The following is a 25177-nucleotide window of genomic DNA, read 5'->3' as shown; positions in this document are numbered from 1 at the left end:
TCGTCTGAGGCCCAGCCCCGGTAGACAGACTTGTGCTAGCATGCTAAGAAAAGCAGTGTGGAAGTTGCAGTTCGGGCGGTGGCTTGGGCTAGCCAGCTGAGCTCGGACCCAGGGTGTGGGGTGGGTTTGGAAGTGGCTAGTGCCAGCACCGCGGCATCCATGCTGTGGGGGAGGGATAGCTCAGTGGCTTGAGCATTGGCCTGCTAAACCCAGGGTTGTGAGTTCAATCCTTGAGGGGGCCATTTAGGGAACTGGGGTAAAAATCTGTTTGGGGATTGGTCCAGGGTTTGGACTAGATGACCTCCTGAGGTCCCTTCTAACTCTATGATTCTGTTTTTAGCTGAGCTAGTGCGAGTGTGTCTATTCATGCTGCCTTATGGGCGTGACAAACCGTGCAAGTGTAGCCGAAGTCTGCAAGAGACAGACTTCTCTGGGGTATCTCTATGCTGGGGTATCTGTCACAAGTAGTGATTTGGACCCGGACGGGGCTTTGTGCTGTGTTTGGGGTTTGATCACCAGTGTCCAATTATCACTGGGATATTTTAGCTCAAGACGTGTGATCCATGTATTGCATCACGGGTTGGCCTTAAGAGCAGTCACTTAAACTCATGACTTGCACTCCCCCATCAACACCTTGCGCAACATTGTTTAGCTAAAAGCTTTTTTTAAAATGTCTGACCGCTTGTGAGAGGCAGCTGTAAACCTTTCCAGCCTGAAGTTACCGGAGATCTCGGAAACACAATGGAGGCACTGAAGGGCTATCAGTTATGCTGCTGTGAAGTGCTGTTCTGCTGGCTTATCGACAGCAATGGGTGCATATATTGCATGTCAAATAACGCTTTGCTAGGACAATACTATATGGGAAGAGGAAACAAAATAACATGAAAACGAATATTATGAACTGCACCCCAAAATTACCAGGGTGCCTGAGAATTACAGAACCAAAAAGAAAATTAAGTGCCTGTAGGAAGGAAAAATCACATGGAAAATGAGAAGGGTTTTGTGTAAGTTGGACTTGTACCGCTTGCCTCAGCTCCGTGACTGCTGGGTCTGTGTAGAATAAAGGGCAGACGCCGTGGTTCACCAGCTTTGGGAGGCTTTTAAAAGCAAACCTGGCTGGATAAAGTAGGGTCAGAGCTCAGGAGGAATGTAAATTGATCGAGCATTAGCAAATGAGGGCAGTACTTCCTGCAATTGGAAATGTCTGTGTGGAAAGGACCCAGTGCTGAATGCATTGAGGCTGATCCCCTTCTCAGTTAATTGGGAGTCACTGAAGTTGACGGAGTCGCATTCAGATCAAACTAGCCTGAGATGAGAATCAAGCACATTGAATTGTTTTCCTGCCCCCCCCCCCCATATCAGATCCTGATACCCTCCTCAGGCTGAGTAGTACCTTACTCCAGGGGTAGCTTAACTGAAGCGAATGGGTCTGCTCCCAAAGTAGGGCTCTGGTCAGCGTGAGTACAGAGATCAGAATTTGTCCCAGAGTGAGGGCTCCGGTTATTCCTGGAAACACTGCGTTTCCCTTTGAGTTTCTCTGGGGACGGCTCACACTTTTGTGATTCTCAGGGAAGCAGCTGGAAAGGTGGCCTTGGACACATTGTGGTGCTGGGGAACGTGACACATTCAGTGATATCCGGTCCCAGTGCCAGACTGCCCTGCCACACCACTGCTGCTCCACCCCGGGGCCTCCCGGGGGTACACCTGCCACATTCTGGGATGGGCCCAAATCTCCACTAGGAACCAGGCCAGGAGCTCATGCTTTGCCTGAGCCAGATATAAGCCGCAGAGCCAAATTCAGCCCTGGTGCGAATGGGCACTGCTCCACTGACGCTAAACATAGCCCACGATCTATTGTGAAGCCCTCTGTGCTTTCCTTAGCATTCACCCCCATGCTTCACCTTGTTCTCTGTGATCTGCACCACTTGTCTCACTCCCACAGCCTCTCTCTCTGGGTGTGTCTACACTGCGATTGGACACCCGTGGCTGGCCCGGGCCAGCTACCTCAGTCTCGCAGGGCTTAGGAGGCTAAGGCACTGTTTAATTGAGGTGTAGACATTTTGGCCCCATCCCTGGGACCCTCCCACCTCGCAGGGTCCTAGAGCCCGGGTTCCAGCTTCAGGCTGAATGTTTACATTGCAATTAAACAGCCCCTTAGCCCAAGCCCGAGTCAGCCGGCCCTGTTAATTCCAGTGTAGACACACCCTCTCTGCAGGCTGGACTGCTCCCTGCTGTAGGCACTGCTGCTCTCTGCAGAGCTGACTGGGCGATCTAGCTACACAACCTCCATTCGTTCCACTGAGTCGCAGAGGAGTTCTGCAAATCTTTGCCTTTACTTGTCTAAAGCAGGCCTTGTAACTCCTCCTTAGTGCTGGTGGCATCTGTGCATCCATTGCTGACAATGAACACCAGCAAAAGCCCGCTCTGAGGACAAAAGGCCGAATGAAACGCACATTCGCTTCTCTTTTCTTGTTGTCTGGACTTGCTGTGAACGGAAAGCTAGAGAACTGGTATTCCCGGACCTGCCCTGGAAATAGGGGAGTTGTGGTGTATTGAAAAAATCTCAGTTTAAATTGTAGACTGTTGCTTTAAATTTCCGGTCCTGCTTGCCAGCGAATGGGATCGACATGGTAGTGTGCCAACTGGGCCTAGCAGTAGTCAATCTGCAGCCAGCCAGCCTATGGTAACATGGAGGAGCTATGCCTCTGTTGTAGGAAGCAGCCTGCTTTGTCTCTCTCTGATCTGGGATTCTTGTGTGTTCTGAGTTCTGAAATGAAGTAGGGTTATGCTGCAATCTTCCAGCAAGAGTTTCTTACGGTTTTTATCTAATTTCTCTGTTTGTAAGCCGTGAAACATAACAAGAGTCGCATCTCAAGGGAGCAACCTCTGTTTCACCCTCTCTCACGCATTCTGTATTAACGTCTTGTTGGAAAGGAGCTGACATCTCAGGTCAGGGTGAATTGAAATGAACACGGGCTGAGCCTGACAACGCAGGATGCTGGTCTTTGGTCCTTTCCACCTTCTCGCTCAATCTGCTGGAGCACGTCAATTTTTTTTTTAAGCTGTAGAATACTTTGAAGGAAGACCACAAAGGTGCGTGCTTAATGCTATGGCCTTTGCGGGACATGAAAAATAAGCATTGCTCAGGGCATGCTGTCAACCTCTCTTCACGCAGCTTCTGAATGCCTGCTGCACGCACAGCCTGCTCTTTAGAACGACAGAGTCCGCCCGGACAAGCACTCTCCAGCGATATGTCTGTGTGTAAATGTTAGCATTGCCGCTCCTTTCCTGTAGGCCTTTTAAATGGTCTTCAAGCAACCCACAGCAAGTGCAACCAAACCTAGAAACCAAGGCTGTGACATTTGCAAAACCATCTCCTGAAACCCAAACCTTTTGTGCTGACATCTCGCGTTCGTTTTACCTTTTGAGGAAGAATTTTCCAGGCACATCATTTAAAGAGAAATTTGTCAGATTCTGGGGTGACTGACAGTTTGGCTGAGGTACATTTTATTCATGTGAATCAGGCCGAAGTGGTATGAGCCATGAAAGGGGATACAGATACAGAGTTCAGGCACTCTACGCTAGCATAAAAGCCACCATGTCGGGAAAACTGATCTAGAGACAACGTGTGTCAGACTATATGGTCTGTGTTCTTTTAAACAAAAAAATGCACCATCTGGTCCGATCCAATAGCAGCAGCAAAAATGTCTCCATTTCAAGGAGCCACGCTTGATAAACAGGAAGTTGAGTCTAGCTGACAAATCCAATTAATCTTTTGATTCTGCTACTGCTTGTGGCACTGCAGTGACAATTCGGTGTTGCTGGGAGCAAAAGCCCTAATAGATGAGCCAAGCTGGAGTGGTACAAAGGAGGCCTGATTAGGCCACAACTGGAGTCCATTTCTGGGCGCCACATTTCAGGAAAGAGGTGGACAAATCGGAGAAAGTCCAGAGAAGAGCAACAAAAATGATGAAAGGTCTAGAAAACGTGACCTCTGAGGGAAGATTGAAAAAATTGGGTTTGATTAGTCTGGAAAAGAGAAGACTGAGAGGGGACATGTAAAAGATTGTTACAAGGAGGAGGGAGAATAACTGTTCTTCTTAACCTCTGAGGATAGGACAAGCAGCAATGGGCTTAAATTGCAGCAAGGGTGGTTTAGGTTGGACATTAGGAAAAATTTCCTGTCAGGGTGGTTAAGCACTGGAATAAATTGCCCAGAGAGGTTGTGGAATCTCCATCATTGGAGATTTCTAAGAGCAGGTTGTACACACACCTGTCAGGGATGGTCTAGATAATACTTAGTCCTGCCAGGAGTGCAGGGGACTGGACTAGATGACCTCTTGAGGTCCCTTCCAGTCCTATGAGTCTGTGATTCTATGTTAATGTGTATAATGCCACTGAACTGCCTAAGACACCTGCATGGTGACATGTGAGCATTGCATGGGACCCGATGTGAGCTTTCACTGAAGTGGGAGTTGTACCAGTGACTTCAAGGGAAGGGCCTGTCCAATGTGAGATGTGGGTCTAAGCAGCAGTCTTCCTACAAAACCTCTGTAAATACAGCAGAGGGATGAACCCCAGGGAGGGAGAAGAGCTGTTTGAGCTAAAGGACAATGTTGGCACAGGAACAAATTGGGATAAACTGGCCATGAACAAATTCAGTCTAGACATTAAAGAAGGTTTCTAACCGGCAGAGGAGTGAGGTTCTGGAACGGCCTCCCAATAGGAGGAGCAGGAGCAAGAAATCCTAACTGGTTTTAAGATGGAGCTTCAGAAATTTATGAACGGGGTGATTTGCTAGGGTCACCGGGAGCAGCTGGGACTGGACTCAGTAGCTCAGGAGGTCCCTTCCAGTCCTATATTTGGAAAATTGTTCTGGGGTTCTGGAACCGACCCGTATGTGTCCCATCTTCCATGTTGCAGGCATTTCTATTACATCCAGCTGCGTATGGGAGATTTGGGTTGGATCAGGGTGCTCTGTACTAGAAACGTGTTTGTGTACTCCTCTTTTCTGCCTACTGTGATACTTAATTTTGTTTACATGGTGAAGGATCTGAGTTACCCCCAGGAACGTGGTGTGTGAATGAGCACTTCTTGGAGTCTGCATCTTTACCGAGCCCTTCCACTCTGTATTTTACTTCCCAGCCTTCTCATTTCATTACATTTCTATCATGGTCTAGAGCAGAGTCGGGTGAAATTTTTTCGACAAAACGTTTTTTCCCTGAAAAAATGCAGATTTGGGTCAACTGAAATATTTCCCCCCAAAATTGAAATGTTTTGTTTTGACCTTTTCTAAACAAAACGTCTTGGTTTTTATATTTGAAATGACTTTTTGTTTCATATTATACTTCAATTTTATTGAAAAATGTTTTAAAATGTAAACAAAATAAAGTGTTTCATTTTGGGTTGAACTACATGTTTCATTTGACCCAAAACAATTTTTTTTAACTTTCTTGGGTTGCCAAAAGAAAATTAAAATAATTGTTTCGGGTCGACCCCAAACAAACTTTTTTTTTTCAGTGGTTCGGTTTGGCCAGCAAACGGAAAAATCAGATACTTGCACAGCTCTAGTCTAGACCTAGGTTGCAGGACAGAGCCTCAGATGGCGTAGCTCAGTGCAGGTTCCTCAGTGTTCGGGTGCTACCTCAATTGAGGATCTGGCCCATGTATATTGTGTTGTAAGCGTTGCCTACAGAAAATTGCCATTATAGTTCTAAATAGTTTATTCCACGTTAGCTACACAGAAAAAAACATTTTCAATGTTTCATAAGAACGGCCATATTGGGTCAGACCAAAGGTCCATCTGGCCCAGTATTCTGTCTTCCGACAGTGGCCAGTGCCAGGTGCCCCAGAGGGAATGAACAGAACAGGGAATCATCAAGTGATCCATCCCCTGTCGCTCATTCACAGCTTCTGGCAAACAGAGGCTAGGGACACCATCCCTGCCCATCCTGGCTAATAGCCATTGATGGACCTATCCTCCATGAATTTATCTAATTCCTTTTTGAACCCTGTTATAATCTTGGCCTTCACAACATCCTCTGGTAAAGAGTTCCACAGGTTGACTGTACGTTGTGTGTATCTATGCATGTTGTATCTGTTTTTGAATAAAAGCTTGGCCTAGAGGAATTGTATCTGGCAGAGGTCAAATTATACTTAAATTAAGGGAAGCTTTCTAGATGTTGATGTATTCACAATGGCATGGTTTCTCATTGCTTCAAGTTAATTTGTGAGGCTGTCTGTGGTGCCATCTTTAAATATTTATCACAGAGGAGGCTGGAAGTTACTAAATGTTTCCAGCCAATTTGTGGCCCAGATAAGAACAGAAAAATGGCCCTACTGGGTCAGACCAAAGATCCATCTCCTAGCGTAGTATCCTGTCTTCTGATAGTGGCCAGTGCCAGGTGCCCCAAAGGGAATGAACAGAACAGGTAATCATCAAGTGATCCATACCCCGTCGCTCATTCCCACCTTCTGGCAAACCAGGCTAGGGACACCATCCTTGCCCATCCTGGCTAATAGCCATTGATGGACCTATCCTCCATGAATTTATCTAGTTCTTTTTTTAACCCTGTTATGGTCTTGCCCTTCACAACATCCTCTGGCAAGGAGTTCCACAGGTTGACTGTGCGTTGTATGAAGAAATATTTCTTTTATTTGTTTTAAATCTGCTGCCTATTAATTTCATTTGGTGACCCCTAGTTCTTGTGTTATGAGAAGGAGTATTCTCCCGTCAGTTACATTGCTGCAACTGCTTTGAAGCCAGTGGGATTGCACTGGTGTAAATGAAGGCAGGATTTGTCCCACAGACTGTATGAGTGAGAGTTTTCTGGCCATAGTCCATTGAGAGTTTTGCTATCAGACTGGGAAGAGCTTTCTGCCGGTGTCAGGAGGAATAATACAGAAATGCAGGAAGATTAAAGAAGGCTACAAAGCTGAAAATGGAAACTGCTGCCTGTTGATCATATCCAGGATAAATTATCCAGGGCTGAATGGGAAATATGGAAATGATCTGGACGCTGCTTGCCCTGTTAGCTTCTTTGTGTGCTATTGCATTGACATGTACTGGCTCTGTAGACACCAAGTCAGAATGACTCTGAGTGCCCCGCATACAACGATCCTGCAGTCCTTGTACAAGTGTAACTCCCACAGGCGTTAATGGGAGTATTGCCTGTGTGAGGACTGGGCCCCAAGTTGTTTTAAAGACATTTTCAACATGACCGAGTGATGAAAAAAATATGTATTTCTATTATGGCAGAAGCGGAGAATGAATCTGCCTTGATGAGCTTAGCAGAGAAGTCACCTGAGAAATAAATCGAGCAGCCACGCCTATTTTCTCTGCTCCCAGAGTTAAGTGGTTTAAAACTCATCTCTGGTGAGAGAACAGCTCCCTTTAATTCAAATTCCTTGGATCTGCCTGAAGGCAGCTAAGAAGTATGAGACCCGATTCTTCTTCTGCTTACACCAGTTCAGGCTGGTGTTAAGCTCCATTGACTCCCATAGTCAGTTACTCCTGATTTAAACCTCTGTGAGTGCAAATCAGGCCCCTGGGCTCTTTTGCAAGATGGCAGGAACCGGTCATGGATTTCTGGGTAGCTGTTCTGGGAAAACAAGACAGCTAATTGCCTGGGTGGACGGCCGGTCTCGGAGGAAAAGCCTGCTTTGTGGAACAGAGGAAAGAGCTGCTTCCACCCACAACTCTTGCTCTTCTCTCCCTCGTGTTATGAAGACAAACGGGTTTCTTGGCTGTTCCTTTTCAAGTCCCTGCATGTCTCTGAACAGCAGGGAAGAGGGCACACGTGGGAACAGGTGGTGAAATGGATCTGTAAACAGAAGGCAGAGGGACTCTGCCAGGCGTTCTCGGCTCTGAGATGCTCTAGAACCTTAGAAAAGGCCCATGTGCTGACGAAACAAGTTCCCACACTGCGAAACGACCCACCTGCTTCACTAGGAGCAAGGAAGGGTGAGATCCTGGCCTGACTGATGTCGACGGCGAAGCTTCCATGGGCTTCAGTGGAGCCAAGATTTCAGCCACAGTTCACAAAAAAGTGTTTTCCTAGTTCAACCAGATCCTGTTCTTTCAGCCCTTACTCACGTGAGTAGGTTTTCTTCACAGGAGAATCTCCCTTGCTGCAGATTTCTGCTTCTCCTAGCGTCTTCACAGGAGTTCTCCACTGAAGTCAATGGGGCGTCTCACTGGTATAAGGTCACTCAGTCACATAAGGCTTGACAGGTTAAGCCGTAAGTGACATCTTGTGACATCTCCTACCGTCTGCGGACATGGAGAACACTTGAAGACTTATCAGGTTCCCCCTGGCACTTGAAAAAGTGTGTGAATAAAAACGTAGGGCCAAATTCTGCCTCCTTTATCCAGGCTGAATAGTGCCTTGCTGTGCACTGATATGAATGGGCCTATTTGTGGCGTAGGGTATGTCTCGGTGTGAGTGTAGCTGGTGGGATCTGGCTCACAATAGAGATTCACGGCATTTGTCGCTGGACTGCACTTTCCAGTCCCAATTGGCTGCCGGGAGAACACTTGGCTAAAAGTAGAGTTGGTCGAACAAGTCTGCATGGGACAGATTTCTATTGGAAAAGGCTGTTTTATCACAACTCGATGTTTCACAGGAACATGTGGATTTTGACGAAATTGTGGATGGAAAAGTTTCAGACTGATTCAAACTCAAAAGGGAATATTTTGTTTTGACTTTCTCATTTTTGTTCCGACTTGTATGGGCTGTTATATTTCTTAACGTTTTGAGATTAGGCAATAGTACTGCAGAAAAAGGTCTGGGGATTAAGGTGGATCACAGACTGAATATACACCAACAATCTGACGCAGTTGTGAAAAAGGCTAATGTTCCGGGACATGTTCACAGAAGTGTCGTATGTAAGATATTGGAGGGAATTGTTCCGCTCTACTCAGCATTGGCAAGGCCTCAGCTGGAGTACTGTGTCCATTTTGTGTGCCCCACTTTAACAAAGGTCTGGACAAGCTGGAGAAAGCTAGAGGAGAGCAACAAAAACGATCAAAGGTTTAGAAAACCTGACCTATGAGAAAAGATTTTTAAAAACTGGGTATGTTTAGTGTTAAGAAAAGAAGACTGAGGGGGAACCTGATAAGTCTTCAAATACGTTAAGGGCTGTTATAAGAGAATAGTGATCTGTTGTTCTCCATGTCCGGAGACGGTAGGAGAAGCAGTAATCTGCAGCAAGGGAGATTAAGGTTGGATATTAGGAAAATCTTTCTAACTAGAAGGGCAGTTAAATACCGGAGTAGCTTCTAAGGGACGTTGTGGAATCCCTTCACTGTGGTTTTTAAGAACAGGTTGGACAAACACCCATCGGGGATGGTCTAGGTTTACTTGACACAACCTGCCCTACATTACTTTGATTTTATAATCATCAAATTGAAACATTTTGATAAGTTCATTTCCGTGTTTCTGAATCAAATTTTTCCAGAAATTCTGTTCCGTGAAAAATTTATACTTTTCGTCTCGACACATTTCAGAATGTCAGAATTCCCCAGGGGATGGAAATTCTGTTTTCTGACCAGTCGATCCAAAACTAAGGAAGCTACACCCAGTCTTCAAAAGCACACAAATTACACCCCAAATGATGCACCTGTGTGCTCACAACCTGAGCCAATGGTGTCCCAATATGTGGATGTGTCCTTTCGAGATGGAGGCTTGGCCAATATTCTCCCAGCTGAAAGCATTGTGATGAAGGAACCATGTTGAAGCTTCCCAGTGCAGCTCTCATGTCCATGCTCCATGCAAGCAGGGCCACAGCGGATATTGGTGCCAGTGGTGGGTTACTGACCCTTGGAAGATTCTGGATACCCGCTAAATGAACCCATGACACATGGAATGGAATGGACTTGGGGGCTAAATGTTGAAAAGTTATATTTACCTGGGATAGTAGGAACAATGATATTGTTGTTATACTATCGGTTAGATCGTGGGACACTTTAGGCCAAATTCTCGGCTGCTCTGAAGTGAAACAGTTTCATTGAAGCCACGGAGCACTTGGGATATACAACCTGGTCGAAAGCCTACTGAAGTAAATGGAGAGTCCCATTGACTTTACCAGAGCAGGGCCAGTTTATACCAGCAGGGAATTTGGTCGATAGGTTAGTCAGGTAGTTATAGCATAGTTATTAGGGATGCTCCAGGAGAGACTAGAGATTTAGGAAGAGATGGACCAGAGTCTCTCAGCTTGCTGCACAGGCCCTGATCCCAAACCGGATGCTGCTAGGTGAGTGTGGGGGGGAATCCCATGGCACCAAGCATGCACCTAAAGGCTGCTGGAGGGCGATCACCCCCTCTGTTCCTCTATTAGCTCCGTCACTGCTTTAGGGCTGTTCTTTGTAAACAATTAAGAGCTGTCTCCAGCTCATTTCCTTCCATGTCCTAGCAAAGAAAATTAACTAAATTAATAATCTTAGTAATTTTTGTGAGTTTGTTTAAAGCAGGATTAGGGCTTTAATCCAAGTTTAAGGAAGATATCTACTAGCTCATTTCTTCATGTCTGTGCACAAAGTTTCAAAACCAACGTAGCCTGGTAAAGGCATTTCTCAAGCGTTGTTGTGGTACAAACTTTCTGTTACTACAATGTAGTGCCAAAGTAGTGGTAGCTGGATGGATAGAAACTTGTTCTGACTGAATTTTAATCTTTGGACCATCCAATATTATGGACATCAGACCCAGTAGTTGCTCAGTTTTGTTCTCCATGACTTTGTTGTAGAGAGACACCAAACATCTTGCATGATACTTTGCCTCTTGGGCCACTAACTCCCATGCACTTGGTTTTGCAAGCAAGTGCTGGTCTTGCAGCTGAAGTGCACACTTGCAGACTCAACTATCGATGCTGAGAGTGGAGGCTTCATGGAGGTCTTCTAAAGTTGCATTAATTTCACGCTTCTTTTTCTGGAGGTCCTTTGTGCTGGTCACTTAAATACGTGTGTTTCCTTTGCAGTTCATCAGCGTGATCCACAGCTTTATCCATTTTAGCCTTTTCAAGTTTGGTCCTGTCAAACTTGACGTAGCAGGATTTGTGCCAATGTCCATTGTTCTCGTTCAAAGTCTTTTCAATACCATCACCATCCTCTACATACATCTGTGGATATTGGAAGTGCATTCAGCTTCTGGAAACATTTGTTATTTTCTAGTAGAGTTTGATAGCCAGATCCAACATGCTCTCTTTTTTATTCTGATGGATTACTCAACTCTGCACCTGTGTCTTCCTGACAAAGCTCACACTTGTCCCAGTCAGGGACGGCTTTAGGCCGATTCCCCTGAATTGGGCCCCGTGCCTAAGAGGGCCCCATGCCCTAAAGAAGAGCACCTAACTTAGGTGCCTTTTTAATTTTTTTACTCACCCGGTGGCGGTCCGGGTCGTCGTCGGCAGGTCCTTCACTTGCTCTGGGGCTTCGGCGTCATTTCAGCGGCAGGTCCTTCAGTGCCGCGGAAGACCCAGAGCGAGTGAAGGACCCGCTGCCGAAGACCCGGACCACCGCCGGGTATTCGAATTGGGCCTCACACGTCCTAAAGCCGGCCCTGGTCCCAGTCAATAGAGGAATGGATGGACTTGGCTGTCAGACATGCTAGTATCGTTTTGACATATTTGAAGCATTAATATTAGCCAATAGTAATCTAATATATTTCGCTGCTGTGTACAGGTAATATTACCCAATCGCCAAGCAGCTTTCAGGCAACCAAAGTAGCATCTGAAAGAAAAGAGAACTGGGATTAAATTCTCCCAAGACCACGCTGACCATCAAAATTAGTACAAAATGTGTCCTTACACCAGTGTTAAGGTCATGTTGAAGCAAAACCAAGACTGCACCCCTTGTATGTCCACCACTAAAACAACAACTTTTCCAATTATGATGGTGTTGTTAAAATGGCTGCCACAGGCAACACGGCATGAGTTGGTGATGGTCCCATATCTGAAAATCTTTATTGGGTCATGCCCTAAGACTGTAGCACATTTCATGCTTTTATCATAACACCCACAATTCCATTTTTCCCCCACCCCGCCATAAATCTGATCAGCTGATGGTGCCTGGCTTTCCTGGTGGAGGCAATGTTTTGATTACGTTATGAAACCTGGGGTGTGCACATCAAAGAACTGGATATCCTTTTGATCCCTAGAAAGGCTTCCTTATTGTAATGAGCATTTTTCCAGTGTATGAGCCTTCTGTCTCCATTAGAGATGGCCAGAAAATGGAAATTCTTTCCCACAACAAATTTCACTTTTTTGCAAAAAACCAACCAAACAAAAACATCCTGAAGCTGGCTGGAATTTTTTGCTTCCCAGCTGTCCTCCTGGAAATCTCTTGTCAATTTCACTTTATCTCTCAGCAAGCTCATCTGAGAGCCTACCAGAAAGGCAACAGGGGGGCTAAAATTTTGATTTTCCAGATGGGAAAGTCAACGTTTCTTGGCCAAATAAAAGGCGGTAAGGGAATTTTTCATTGGAATGACTTTCCAACAAAAAGCCCCTGACCAGCTCTAGTCTCCAGGTCTATATGGTGTCTACAAGAGCCAAGCAGAGCAGGACTTCCTTTCCATCAATTCCATTCAGCCAACAGGTGCCACTTCTTGGGCGGTTAAAACCACTTGGTCTTTGGCCTTGTCCCTTTCTCACACTGCTCTGGTTGTTCCCAGAAATGCACTGCCTGGAGGGCCTTATCGCATTAATAATGGTCAGTCCCCCAGACACTCGTAAGGAAGGATAGTCAACGAGCTGGTGAGCACCAGATTCACGCCGTGGAATAGTTGCTACAAGGCTATATGCACTGGGGAGCTTGCACTCAAGCCACAGAAGAGCATCGGGAGGAATTACAATGGGCTGACTTTATTTAGAGAGAAGTTCATAAATAGAATAAACTGCTCAGAGCAGCGATCAGAGCAGCTAATAGGAACAGTCTTTAACTGAAGGTAGTAAAGTGCAGTATTTGGGGGAAACAGCTGCTGTTAGAATAACACCGGGTGACCCCACTGGCCAAGTGGTTCCTGACCTCTCTCCTTTCCTGTCCTGGATCCTGTCCACATACACTCCAGTGCTGGTTGAGATGGGTTTAGCCACAATATTTGGCTCTGAATTTCAAACACCCCTAAGTCTGGGCAGTGTTTAGACCTGGAGTTTTGCTGTGTCTTTAAATAGAGATGCCTCACCCATTTTCAAAAAATGCTGGTTTAGGCTGGGTTTTGGATTTCAAACACACCTCCCCCTTCCCCACCCCTCTTCAGTAGTCAATGTTTGGATGTGTAGGGGCTGGGCACGCGCCATCATTTTGTGGTGTAAGGGAGTGTCCTGCTTTTCCCCTTCTGGACAGAGAAGGAAGGAAAAAGCGGCTGCATCTGCTCCAACTTCAGTCAAACTATAGTTACGTTAATCCTGGAGCAAATACAGGGCTTCGTAGGAAGGTTGGAATAAGGCAGGTGTCCGATTGAACAGCCCTGAGAGCAATAAACACAAAATATGTACAATAAAAGCTCTCCTTGTGCCAAGGAATGTTGCAAGATGAGATTCCAGGTGAGATCAGAGGCCCAAAACGAGATAAGGCTAAACTGATTTCCAAACCTTATGCAGCACACTGCCATAAATTCAACCCATTGATTCCCTTGACAGCGAGCTTTAGTTGCATTGTTCAGCTTTTTGGATGCCTGATTAGTAACTTCATAGAGATGGGGCCTTGCCATTTTCTAAGCATGAAGATCAGGTCTGTTTCCTATTCTGTCTTTTTATCACTGAAGGGTCTTCTGTTGTAAAGCCCGAGTGCTGAGGTTTAATGGAGGCTTTAATTATTCTTTCTATTATAAAAAAAAAATGTGTAAATATGGAGCCGGACAATAACAGGGGTTATTAAAGCAAACAGACTATAATTGATGCACTCCTCCCTCTCAATCATATTTTCCTCTCATCTGTTTGTATAAAGCCGGCCAATCCAGTTGGGCTTTCTCTAGCCATGTGATGCAGTATCTCTCCCTGGAGAAACCCACTGGCAGAGAGAATGAGTTTTCCAGTCCAAATCAACCAGAGTTCGCTTTTATTGTTCCATTCTGTAGCAAGGAATGCATCATTTGTCACCAATGATAACCATAAAAAGTCTTAACGAGGCTTTAATAAAGAGGAATATCTTTTCTCCATGCTGTTCATCCATCATGTGTCCATTAGCAAACCCAGTAAAAACAGACATGCTAAATGACCTACAGAGTATAAATCTATCTGCATTTTTTTCTCTCTTTCCCTTTGTTGGTAGTGAGAGAAGAGAAATATTGTTAGCCATGTATGTGATGCAGAAGCAAGCCAGACTCTCCTGTACTGAAAATGTACATTAAATATCTTTGCCATAACGACAGTAGCTGGACAGAGTCAAACACAATTATCTTCTGCAACTAATTTATGAAATAGAATACGAAAGGGAGATTATAATGATCAGTTTAGGCTTCATTTCAAACCAGCGTGTTGGAGGATGGCGTGGTGTTGGATTTTGTCCTTATAATATTGAAGGAGGTCTCCTACTGCACAATAAAACAGATTTATACGTCATTAAGGAAATGCTACATGTACCCTCCAGCTTCAGAATTTGGGGAGCTGGTCAAGATGTTTTGAATGAAAAGGGTTGTTTTTTTTCCTGATTGGAAAAAATGCCCTTTTTGTAAAAATGAAAATGTTCACGAAAAACGGAAAATGTCGTCGTTTTAAAAAAAAAAGATTGAAAACATTTTCCAAGTGGCTATTGAAATGTTTTGTTTGCAGAAATCCGGGTTTTTAGTCAATGAAATATTGCAATGATGTTTTGATTAAAAACATTTTAAATATCAAAAATGTTGGCAAACAATGGTTCAATTTCTAATGTTTTGGAGAGAAAAAAAAATCCAACTTTGAAACTTGGGGCAAAACTGGGTTTTCACCTTTTAATCAGCGCTCGGTGTTTTTCATGCAGAATACCTGCATTTCCCACTGGCTTCCCTGGGAGTTGCCCTGGGTAATAAAGAGTTGTCATTACAGATGTTGCATTACGGGGTTTGATGAAATCAAGAGCTCTGTTGTCTTATACCCGGGAGTTTTCTGAACAGGAGCTGTCCTGAAGGCAGAGCAAAGAGACCCATTTATAGTCATCCCACCTGGCAAATATCTGCTCTCTTTAATAGCAGTGTATGGGTGTCCTGTGTGGTGGGAAGGGTGCCTCATGGGATTGTGATGGGTCTGTTCAGACATATACATTTTCATCCTCCCCTTCCCTTGTCTTGAAGAAAGTCCCGGGGGAGCAGCGTTTGCTGGAAGTTATTTTATTTAGAACGGCCCTAAAGATGGACTTATAGCTTGGGAGAGGGGGAAAGGTGTCCTAAAATGTAAGGGTTTAAGAGAGACCTGGAGAGTAGGAGTCTTCATTGCGTGCCACTCTGTTAGGTTCTCTAGCTGGTGTCGCTCCAGCTGGGCAAGGAAATAATACAAGGTGGCAGGTTCGAAGCAGCCCCACCTCTCGGCCGTGCCTAATGAGCAGTTGCTTGTGCATTACTCCTGGACGTGCTTGAGGATGTCGCAATTGTACATGACACATAGCCCTAGATTATATGGCTGGCTTCGGAAGGGAAACCACAGAGCTCCTCCACTGCAGGAACTCCCTGTTGCTTTTTCCATCCTCTGAAGTCCAGGTTGCAGCTGAAATCTCCTTGGCTGGGCACCCATCCGGCTGGCGGATAATTCCGATTAGCAAGGTGGGGGTTGGACGGGAGAATGACCCCTTTACTGAAGTGGCAGTGTCTGCGGGGTGATTAGCGCCTATACATGTCATTCATATCATAATAACCATCCTTTACGCTTACATAGTTAAGCTGAGTTATGTCCCACGAAGGGCAGTTCAGTAGTTTTGTGGATATGGTATTCTTTGCTTCCTGTCTCCAACCCTTCAGTGCCGTTGCGGTGCACAGTTAAAACAGCTGCTGTACTCTACCTCAGAGGTGGCTGTATTGCAGTGGTGGGCAAGCAATATCTAAAGCTCTGTCTAAACGCTGGGTTTGAATCTGCTCTCACTTACACTGATTTTACCCCTGTGTAACTTGACTGACTTCAGGGAAGTTGCTCTGGGTTTACGTCTGTGTACACATCTGAGAGCAGAAGCCAGCTTGATGGTCCAGATCCTTAGCTGGTGTAAAATGGTGTAACTCCATGGGTTTCACTGGAACTATTAATAAGAGTGGGGGGGTTACAATCTGGGCTGCCCTTGCGCTTGGTGCATAGAGACGGTTTTCCCCTATCTGAGCCAAAGGGCATTATTATCTCTGTAGCTAGGAGGGACGTCTAACGCCTTGCCCCTTGCACAGCACCCTGTCCCCAAGAGGGCATGATGGGATATTTAGGTCCAGCCACTCAGCCAGCTGGTGCTCATGGCAGCAAGTACTGGGGCCTGGGGAGAGAAGCTCCCGCCTACCCCAGCCTGCCCTGGCTGGCAGGAAGCCTGGAGCTGAGACGGCGCTGAGATCACTCACTGAGGGTATGAGCTGCTGACCCATGCCCAGCCCATGTGTATCACTGATGCTTTGTGAGGGCCATCCTTGCCCTGGCACGAGCTGAGACCGTAGGGCCAAGGGGAATATTCCAACAATGCCTCTAAATCTTCCAAACTGAAACCTGACCAGGCAACATGGCACTCAGCATCTCTGCTTTCCCTCCTGGCGCAGGGGTGGAGCTGTAGTTAGCAAAGCGATTCCAAACCTCAGAGACGAGGTCACACCATAGGTAAGATTCCCTTGTGATATGTCCCATGTCCGAGAGATCCGATCCATCTTGGAGAAGTGCTGTGCTCCGGGCTGACCCAGAGCAGCACAGACCGACTGCTTGCCATGGGACGTGACTTCGGAGCATGTTAAGCAACAAGCCTGTTATGGCTAACGGACTGTGGGAGGAAGGATGGTCTTAGGGTTATGGCACTGGCTGGGACTCAGGAGATCCTGGGTCATTTCGCTGCTCTGCCGCAGTCTGCATCTTGGACCTCAGGCAGTTCAGTCGATCGCTGCGTGCCTCAGTTTCCCATCTATAAAGCTGAGATGACAATACTTCCTTTGTCTGTCTTGTCTATTCAGACTGTAAGTTCTTTTAGGGGAGTCTCTTACTGTGTGTATGTACAGTGCCTAGCACATGGGCCCCGATTTCAGCTGGGGACTGTGCACTACTGTGATATAGGTAATATTACTCCAGAAAACGGGTAACTGCTTCCCTGAATAACAAATATTGGGCCAAATTATGGTCTGTTTTACCAGTGTAAATCCAGGGTGGTTCCACTGACACCAGCTGGGTCACTCCATAGATGTAGCCAACAGGAGAATTTGGCCCAGCTTCTCTGACAATGTTTGCAAGGCTTTAACGTGCATCCCGATGCTTGGAACGGAATCCCCCGTTCCAGGGCTGGCAAGAGGCTCCTCTGTCTTTGTGCTCAAAACCGAGAAGGGGTTTGTTGATGGTGGCTAAGGGGCCGAATCATGATGAAAAGGCTACAGGCCAACACAATTTCATGTATTGAAATTAAACAATCTGTTGCCTAGATAATAGCTCTAGGCAAGCCTGAAAACTCAAAGACCAGAGCCAAGCCAAGCCTCCTCGCTTGACTCCAGCTGCCAAAACACAAGCTGAGTCAGTGCCATTGAGTGCAAACATCTGCAAAGGGAAATACCCAGTGCTGGGTTGGGTTGAGGAACGTTCCAGGGTTCCGTGCCACAATGTTCAATGAAAACGATTGAGGCTTCTGCATTTGTGGACATGAACTTAGGCTGAAATTAGGCGCTTTTCTGCACGAAATCTCAGCCCTTTGTTGATTTCTCAGATCTCCTTGGACAGGACCCCTCTTCCTGCTAGCATGAGTGGAGGTCCTGATACCCAGACCCCACCGGTCATTGCTAGAGTTGGTAGCACTGTGTTAAGAACGTGGTTCTCCTGGTGGATTCATTAAAGAGAAACGCATTAAGCTCGGAGAGTCACAATGGTGACTCACGGTACCTCTGAGTGACCGCATACGTATCGGTTGATTCGGGGCTGCCGCGGACGGGAAAAAGGGCTGTGCATTCAAGGCAGGGTAGACGTTCTAAGTGCCGTCCGTTGAGTGCTGGATTTTGCGGGAGCCAGGAAGTCCTGCCAGCAGCGATTCCAAAATATGCATTGTGACATCTTAGGCTACGTCCTCACTACGGGGGGCGGGGGGTCGATTTAAGATACGCAAATTCAGCTACGCGAATAGCGTAGCTGAATTCGACGTATCGGAGCCGACTTACCCCGCTGTGAGGACGGCAGCAAATCGACCTCCGCGGCTCCCCCGTCAACGGCGCTTACTCCTACCTCTGCTGGTGGAGTACAAGCGTCGATTCAGGGATCGAATGTCACGTCCCGACGAGAAGCGATAATTCGATCCCCGAGAGATTGATTTCTACCCGCCGATTCAGGCGGGTAGTGTAGACGTAGCCTTAGATGGAAAGAACTTAAAAAGGTGATTCTCCCTTTCTCCATTAGATCATAGGCCCCCTGGCTTCTGAGAGAGAGAGAGTGTGTGTGAGTGGGTGTGTGTGTGTGGTGTTCACATTGTTGCATTCAGGGCCGCTGAGAGCGGGTTCGGGCCCCGGTGAAAAAAAATTTTCGGGCCCCCCAGCAAGGGCCGAGGGGTGGGGGAAGCCGGGCCCCGGGCCCCCTTCCAGACCACCAGGTCCCGGTAATTTGTACCGGCTTCCCCCCTCTCTCGTCGACCCTGGTTGCATTAAAGAATAACATGGTAATAAGCCATGCTATGGCTCTCAAGGCTCATCAGCTAATGTTCCATAATGTAAGGGTGTGGAACACCTTCCATACGGGGAGAGACTAAAAAGATTAGAACTGTTCAGCTTAGAAAAGAGAGAACTATGGGGGGATATGATCGAGGTCTATAAAATCATGACTGGTGAGGAAAAAGCAAATTGAGAAGTGTTCTATTTACCCTTTCCTACAATACATAAACTAGGCGTCACCCGGTGAAATGAATAGGCAGCAGGTTTAAAACAAACAAGAGGAAGTACTTCCTCACACAACGCCCAGTTAACCTGTGGAACTCGTTGCCATGGGATGTTGTGAAGGCCAAAAGTATAACTGGATTCAAAAAAGAATTAGAGAAGTTCATGAAGGATTGATCCATCAACGGCTATTAGCCAAGATGGTCAGGGATGTAACCCCATGCTCTGGGTGCCCCTAAACCTCTGACTGCCAGAAGCCGGGAGGGGAAGACAGGGGTGGATCTCTCCAAAATTGGCTTGTTCTGTTCACTCTCCCAAAGCTCTGGTACTAGCCACTTTTGGCGACAGGGGACGGACTAGATGGACTGTTGGTCTGACCCAGTATGACAGTTCCCCAGGTTGGGAAAAGACAGAGAGAGGCAGCCCAGGAATGGCCGTAGGAGGGATAGAGGAGCGGATCATAAAGAAATGGAGGTGGGGGAAAGGGGGAAAATACCGCTTAAAGTCACTGTGCCGCAGGAGTGCAAGGGCATCTTTGAGTTTGACAAGGAAGGACTATGCTTGCAAGAACAGTTCAGTCCATGCAACAGCCGTGCCCAAGGTGCTGGTAAATCAGGCTGTGACTGTCTACATGGCCAGTCCCTCACTCCAAAACCCAGGTGCAGAGGACAACATTCTTTGTGTGCCGTTTCCCACCGGGGCTTTTCCAAGAAGCACTGACGCGGGCCTGTCACTGGGGTGGCAACGATGGTAAAAATCTCCGCACTTCCCAGCCGGTTACAGCAGGGAAAGTGCTCCATGTAATGAGACCGTAGCACCTTTTCTTGGGGAGAGGCACCTGACCACAGTGCTTATGCTCGCTCTGGACGGGCTTCCCTTACAGTAATATCCAACCACTGAGCCTGGCTTTACCGCTGCGCCTGCGCTGCGGGAACAAAGGGAAATCTTCCCCTGTAAGAGCGAGTGCCAGACGTTCCAGGGGAGCGCTCGGCACCCAGGGAATTGGGCAGCAGTTATCGGTGCCCAAAGGCTAAGGCTGCACTGTGATGCTGGGCCACAAGAGCAAGTAGGGGAGATGCACTGCTCCAGAGGGACTGCAAGCCCAAGCCTCTCCGGAGATCCAGCAAGCACATAGGAGGGGGCACGTGCTGCATGCTCCCCTTGGACAATGCGGCTGGCTCCCTTCGGCACCGCTAGCCAGTTCCACAGAACCTGAGCCTGTCCATGGCCCTGGGGCATGGGGCACATTGCAGGGGGGGGGCTCCCTGCAGCCTCCCGTCACACGACGGCAGGCCTGCACCAGGGCCAGCCTTGCCCGTAGTGTGATGCAGCATGTTCTACTGTGTCCTGGCATCACGTGACGGCAAGGCAAAGGCAAGGGCCTCAAGGAGGGGGAAGCGTGTTTGAGCCATGACGGTTCATAAAACATCATCCCTGGTGCACATCAAGCCAGTGGTGTTACGCTGAGGGGGCACCAGGCTCCCGCCGTGTAAAGCATCAGTCTTTTTACCCCTCTGCACTAATGTACGCCCCCAGGTCCCCCGTCTGCAGACTCCCACCCGCTCCTGGGTTTGAGCCCAAGAAGACTGATCTTTCCCAGCTGGAGATGTCAGCTGCCCGTGTCACAGCAGGGACCTGCTAGCTGGTGATCGGGGGCAGAACTGTTCCTTTTTGAGCTCTTTGCCGGTGGATCTTGTTTCAGGGATTCTGCGCTCCCCACGTACCCAGCGCTGGGAGCGGATTTGGGAAGAGCTCTTTGCCCGATGGCCACAATCCTGCTGTCACTCTTGAGTGAAGCAATCTGCTACACTCATCGCCCAGGAACGAGATGAACCCTGAGTGAGCAGGAGCGGAGGGGGCGGCTCACCACCTACTTCAGCTGAGCTTTCAATGACTTGTTCGGCACTCCAAATTCCTGTTGAGCGGCTTATTGCAAGCATCCGAAATAAGGATCCTGCGTTCCTGAGCGGCGCTTTGGGAAGTGGCTTCATAACAAGCATCACAGTGGGCGCGTTACCCAGTTAGTATTTCCCAGCTGGGTGGGATGAAGGCCTTTCCTGGCTTGTTCCTACTACAGCAGTGTGTAGTTCCGCTTCAAATCCAGCAGCGGAAGATTTGCTGCAAGCTATGCTGGGTGCTAACTCTGCCGGGCAGGGATTGCTGGGGACAGATTCGCTTTGTAGCCCCATGCTCTGCTCCTGCTGCAATAGCTTCTCTCGCCCAACTCCACCAATTGGGAGGGTTCTTTCAGACTCACCTAACAAAGCTGCCAGCCCCACTCCAACCTCCCTCTCTCATTTGGTGACCGGCCCTTTGTAATCAACTCGTTCCAAGCGGTTCAGAAGGGCCTCATGTAACCATCCACCAAACCAGCAGGTTTAAGATTTCAAGGCAGGGGCAAAGCACCGAATTGTTGCTTTGTCAGGAAACCAGTTAAGAAGCGGCAGGCTCTGCAGTGAAGGGCGCGGGAAGGCAGGATTTTGCGGAAGGGCAACGTCAGCGGCACAGTTCTGCTTTACTGCAACACGGGCCACGTGGCAATGACCATACTATGGGCGAGATAAACGCACGGGTGGATGCCGCCTCCCAGATGTCTCCTGAACGGAAAAGCCAGGGGAACAAGCTAGCCGCTTCCCAGTGCGCCCGAGCCAAAGGCCCCTGGGGAGACCATATTGGGCTTTGGATCAGGCCCTTAATCATTATGAATTGTATTATTTGGTGCATTTTTCAGCTGCCCATCCCCGTAGTTTGTAGGTGCTGCTTTGTTTGAGAAGTACGTCCTCCTTCCGTCCAGAGAAGGAGCGAAGTCTCCTCCCCTCCCCCTCTATTTATCTACTTACGAACTCAAAGGAAAGGGCCTCTGCTGTGACATGTGCTGCCTGCACAGATCACGCAAAGCCCCCGTTATCCATCATGCTGTGACGCAAGACTCATCCCTTTCGGCAAATATTCCCCTCGCAGCTAAGCTGTGAAATGGGCCTGATCCCGGAGCACTGTGACTTTTATTGCCTTTGTTTAAGTCCAGCCTTGGTAGGTTGCTGTGCTGTATGAGCCGCTCTCCGGTGTGAGAGTGAGATACGGTAGGAGTCCAGCTTTCTAATCCCCCCAGTACCCTTCCTCTAATGCCAGTGTGTCTGCCCCGCTATTGGGCTCCCTTTGCATTGAGTCCTGAACTCAACTGTAGCCAGGCAAAACTGGCCTCACGCAAGCCGTGCAGATGATCAGTGTAAACCCAACAGAAGTCACTGCGCCTATTTTACAGATGCTCCTTTGGACTCTCCCTCCCCGTGCTAGTGCGAGGGGCTGATTCGAGTTCAGTTCAGGCTCTCTCTCACTGAAGGTCAATGTACAGCGCTTTTGATTCCAGGGCTTGGAAGTCCTGCTCCGGAGGAGTAAGGCGATTGGTTCATGCTGAGTGCATTTCCTGTTTCAGCCTGTGCTCCGGGAGCCTATTCTCATCCCCTTCCATTAGAGGAGCGAAGAAACTTGGCCTCTCCTAGAGGGGAATTTTCCAGCACGGGTGCTATTGGCCAACTTTAAGGTAAAAAGAATGTGCATTTTTCTCCTTGAATCAACAGCAGCCCGGCAGGTGAGAGTCACTGAACCAAAAGCAAACAAGAGACGCACTAATCAGATTATTAAGCCACAAACAATCCCGGCACCTGACCCGCTTTGTCTGCCTTTGTTCAGGCTGTGAGCACTGGGGAAAAGTGCCTGTGCATTTACAACTTCCTTCCTGGCACGAGGGCTCCGCTCCCTCCAGGTGCCTCCTTCCCTGGGATTATTTCTTCACATGGTGCCAATCACACCTGCAGGCTGATTCTTTCCTTTCATTCCTCCCAACAGTGTCGCCCTTTTTTCAAACGCTGGGCCGCACAGGCACAGAACCTGCTCCTTCGAACTCAGCCCAGGTCACCGCCGCTTAAATCGAACACAGCTCACAACACCGGCGCCTTTGACCAGACCCATCACTGCCCCTGTTACAGGGATTGTTCTTTGAAACGCCGAGGGATTCATTCAGCCTGTGCTGCTGCTGGCATAACCCTGGACTCACATTATGATCATGCCAGACTCTTATGTAGCACTTTTCATCTGTCAGTCTCAAAGGGCTTACAAAGGGAAGTCAGTTTCAGGATCACCCTTCTACAGATGGGGAAAGTGAAGCAAGGAGAGGCAAAGTGACTTGTGCAAGGTCACCCAGCAGGCCAGTGGCTGGGACTAGAACCAGGGCCGGCTCTAGCTTTTTTGCTGCCCTAGGCAAAAAAAACCAACCAAACAAAAAAAAGGGGCAGATGGCCTGCCGAAGCAAACAAACAAACGCCAGCTGCAGGGAGCACGTGGAAGGCGGTCAAAGTGGCTTCCAGGGGGGTGAAGGGCGGCACCCGCCCGCTCCCTCTGCCTGTGGGCTGCCAGGTGCTGCAGCCCGCTCACAGCCAGGTGAGGGGCTCCCCCCTCCGGCCTTGGGGTGTCTCTCCCGGCCGGGCAGGCGGAGCCCCTGGGGGCTGCAGGAGGTGCTGGCTCAGCCGCTCCTTTAAAGGCGGCTCGGCCGGGCTGGGCTCAGAGCGGCACGGGAGGCGGAGGCCAGTGCAGGCGGCGGGGAGTGGCGCGGTGGCACGGTGAGCGGCGGGGATCGCTAGTTCGTGCCCCTGCAGGGCTGCGTTGGCCGCCCCAAAATTGGCCGGAATGCCGCCCCTTACAATGTGCCGCCCCAGGCACGTGCTTTCTCATCTGGTGCCGGCCCTGACTAGAACCCAGAACTCCTGAGTCCAAGTGCAGTGCTCAGTCCCCTTGGCTCCAGTGTCCCCCAGTCTACATGGACGGGAATAGCAGTGGTGCTCATGACACCTACTCCACTGGAGGCTGGGAGATGATTGGTTTAGCTCCAGACTGGGTGGTGCTGGCCAGGCTGTGATGGATGGGAAATGTGATGAGCCAACGGCCAACATTAGTGAGTCTCCTGTGGAGAGCTGGGTGCAATTTAAAGCATCTCTCTTCTGGCCACACGCTTGGGAAGGCCTGCAGTGCAAATGCTGCCTGCCTTCCTCCAGAGGTAGTTGCTCTTGGGGTGCAACAGCTCTGTTGGTTCAGTGGGGGGACAAGGTCAGTTCGAACCTCCTGCCCCACAGGGGGTGAATGGCGCTTGCCAGTGTTACCAGCAGCTTTGTCGATTTCCATCCCTTGGAATCTAATGTCTCTGTCTGCGTCCCAGGATACGAGCCTGGTCCTCACTGTCTCGGGGAAGCTTTGTGGGATCTTGTGGCCAGCTCGGAGGAACTCGAGTCATGGGTGGCTTCTGGCCCTATTGGGAACTTTTAGGCAGTGGTTATAGCACCAGCTTGGCAAGAAGGGGAGACAAGGAAACAGCTGGATTCAAGCCCACTCTTGCGGCGGAGGCTCTAGGTCGGACGAGTTGTTTTCCTGGATCTGCCCCAGATGCGGTCCAAGATGGTGCGAAGTTGCTCTCCTGAGCTCACCACTATAACAGAAGGAAGAAATCTCCCAGGATTTGGGGGGGGAAATAACCATTTAGTAAATCAAATAATCCATTTGTCTGCCCAGTACCAGGATTTATTTCATTCTCAGCTGTCCCTAAAAGATGGCTGTTGAGTGTGGCCATGAAAATCTCCAGTGCTGGTGGATTCCCAGACCATGTGGTATCCCTCTACCTAACCATGGATGGATAATGTTGCTCATCACAGTGGTAGCTGGGTGCATTTCATAGAATTAAGAGCAAATATACCAATAGTGTGATGCCAAATTTTCCAACCCAGTTAGGTAAATGTATTAGTTCATTTTTATTTCCTTTTTCCTTGCCTCCATCCACCCCACTCCTACTTCTTTATTTCTTTTCCTTCTTGTCTGCACCTCTTTTTCTTCATCAGGGGGAGGGATAGCTCAGTGGTTTGAGTGTTGGCCTGCTAAACCCAAGGTTGTGAGTTCAATCCTTGAGGGGGCCATTTAGAGAACTGGGGTAAAAATCTGTCTGGGGATTGGTCCCCCTTTGAGCAGGGGGTTGGACTAGATGACTTCCTGAGGTCTCTTCCAACCCTGATGTTCTATGATTCTCTCTCTGCTGATCTCAGTTGCAGCTAGGGAGTTAAGTCATAGATGTGCATTTTGCCCTTGGATTTGCAGGCCGTGAATTTCTGGTCCTGCAAACTTTCCCGAGCCTTGGCCCTCTCTCCAGCTCCCATGAG

At 48.3% G+C, this 25177-nt stretch overlaps 1 protein-coding gene across 1 annotated transcript in view; it reads left to right on the top strand.

Moving 5' to 3' along the window:
• Positions 1-25177, top strand: part of FRMD6 (FERM domain containing 6) — a 165994-nt gene that overhangs the window by 928 nt on the left and 139889 nt on the right. The gene's annotated exons all lie outside the window — the stretch shown is intronic.

The sequence above is a fragment of the Malaclemys terrapin genome, chromosome 4, assembly GCF_027887155.1.
Source record: "Malaclemys terrapin pileata isolate rMalTer1 chromosome 4, rMalTer1.hap1, whole genome shotgun sequence".
Taxonomy (NCBI): Eukaryota; Metazoa; Chordata; order Testudines; family Emydidae; genus Malaclemys; species Malaclemys terrapin.
Note: the sequence above shows the minus strand (reverse complement) of the source record. Positions and strands in the feature narration are given on the sequence as shown.